This window comes from Lathyrus oleraceus, chromosome 7, assembly GCF_024323335.1.
Source record: "Lathyrus oleraceus cultivar Zhongwan6 chromosome 7, CAAS_Psat_ZW6_1.0, whole genome shotgun sequence".
In the NCBI taxonomy this organism is placed as follows: Eukaryota; Viridiplantae; Streptophyta; class Magnoliopsida; order Fabales; family Fabaceae; genus Lathyrus; species Lathyrus oleraceus.
The window spans coordinates 462,989,972-462,992,678 of NC_066585.1; positions in this window are offsets into that span (position 1 = coordinate 462,989,972).

Sequence of the window (2,707 nt, forward strand, 5' to 3'; positions counted from 1 at the left end):
TTAATCGATTTTGTGAATATTTTTAATTGTTTAAAAATACTTGTAAGTCTCCAAAAATTCTGAATTTTTTTCTCCAAGATCCTTTGACCTTGTTTGACCTATGATAAATCTCATGGCCATTTCTTTGGTATTTTGACGAGGTTTAAGGAATTTGACCAACCATATTTAATTTTATGTATTATTTTTAATATCTTTAATTGTTTAAATGCCAAATTAATTGTGTAGAGCCATGTTAATTGACTTTGTGAGTTTGACTTGTGTTGTTGGGCCTTGGTCAAGGTTGATTTGACTTTGTTAGGTTAAGATCATTGGATTTAGGGGATTGATGGAATGTACATTCCATCTCCTAAAATGAATGAATGATCTTAACTTGGTAAAAGTCTTCCTTTGTTCAATTTGTGTTTAATCCATTCCCCCTCCCTCTTCATCTCATTCCCCCTCCTTATGCACTCATCTCATGGATCTATGATATCTCAATATCTTAAGGCTAGTTGATTGCAAAATCAACATAAGTATGGATGAGATTAGGCCCTCACTTTGCATATTCTTTTTGTGTGTGGTATATTTCATGAGCATAGTTCATCATACTATGTCTCTAACATGCATTAACACCAAAATTCTATTTCTCGGCCTCAAATAGTTGTGACTTCTACATATGTCCAATTACGATTGCTTAACATAGCGCTAAATTTTGATACAAAAGGCATAGCATTCTAGTTAGTGAGATTGTAAGTCTCCCCTCTTTCATGGTATTGTGTGGAAACTTGGCCTTTTTTCCTTCCTTTGGAAGATGTCTTGGTTCAAGGATCCATGCTTGTGATAAGTGGGTTGAATGTTCTCCAAAGAATGATTTAAACAAAAGCAAAGCAATAGCAATACTAAATTCTAACTCATTAACAACTAACATTTAATTTAAAGTCCTTTACTTTCAATGCAATTTAATTTTTAAGCATTATTCACTTGCCATTATTCATACCATTCTAATTGTTTATGTTAATGTCATTATCACTTTGTCCACTTGGACCATATTATGTGATATATTTTGTTTGTGTATATTGTGTTTATTTGTGTGGTCTTTGACCATTAATGTACATAATAAGAACAAAAACCCTAAAAATATCTTGTGTGGACTGTTGGTTTGATCTGAGACAAGTGGACTTAGAATTTAGGTAACATTCCCTATGCAAAGGACTTGGCCAATGCCAAATTTAACGTAACCAAGTGCTTGTGATTTGAAACTTCATCTGATACATCATTGAAGATCCATTTGAGTTCATCTGCAAGATGATCATTATGAAGCTGTTATTTTGAACTTGTGACTTAGTATATTATGGAATCCATCTGCTACATGGGCAAATTTGAAGAAGATCATGGAGTTGCTAAGCTTGGATGTGAATATCTTTATTTGATGCCTTGCTATTCAAGTTGATATATTGTACATAGTTTGTTGCTTGATTCTAATGTCCAAGGGAAATTTGTGTTTTTATATGACATTCTTGTTTATTGGATTGCAGCCCATTGGTCAGATCTTTTCAACTCTCAACTTGTAAATTTATGCTTAAGATTAGTCTCTTCATCTCCTCCTCACTTCTTTAATTTCAAAATCTCTCCGTCCTTTTTAGAAAAAACTTCTTTGTTTGTGCTTGTTTCCTAAACTTTGACCACTTTACATACTAGAAACTTTGGCCTTAAGCCATTGCATTTTCAAACTTCTTTTCTTAATCAAACTTGTAAATAGACTTAACTATACTTGACTTAAAAATTTCAAAAATCCAAAAAGAACTAACTCATTCAAACCATTTTTAGACATTTATGCCTTTCAAACTTAAATTTTTATTAAAAGCAATGCATCCACTTTGAAATTTATACCACGAACTACGAGGTTTTGATCCCTCATTTTTATATTGGTATGTAGGCACAAGTCCGAAGGTCTTGTCAAACACAAAAATATAATTAATGAATTATTTTCTCATCCCCCCATTCTATTTGTTTGCAAACATCATTTGTACAAAAATACATATGCACACAAAAAAGGGCTCCCTAGGAGTACCTAGGACACTTTGGGTGCTAACACCTTCCCTCTATGTAACCAACCCCCTTACCTGTAATCTCTGGCATTTTATTAGTTTTGATTTGAAAACTTCTTATTTTGGGGGTTTTGTTCGTAATTTTCCCTTTTCCCTTGGAAACAATAAAAGCGCGGTGGAGACTCTTGTTATTTGATGTCTTTCTTATCAATAGCTTGATGATCATGAATTTACCGCTACAACATCGTTACTTCGTAAATAAGTCAAGACACAATATTATTCAGATACAAGGAAAATGCTCAATAATATACGTAAACTAAATCTTACAAGAATCTTCAGATAAATCATTAAAGAGACTAAATCTCACAAGAAGCTTAAGCTCGGTCACATTGTAATGTTGAAACAACATATCAGGACATCTTGTTTAACATCTGTCAAAAATACTTGTTTTTTTCCAAAATGCAGCAAATCACAACATGTCATACTTAACATGGTGGAACGTGAGAAGGAAGAAGATAATGATTGTGAAAAGGAGAAGGTTAAAAGTCCAACTACAGTAGATGATTTATCTTTGACTTGGAGAACCTCCAATGATCATCAAATCAATAATCTTCTCGGATACATTATTAATCCTACTTTCAAGTACTTTGTCAAAGAAAAAAGTGGTAAGATCGTTGTTG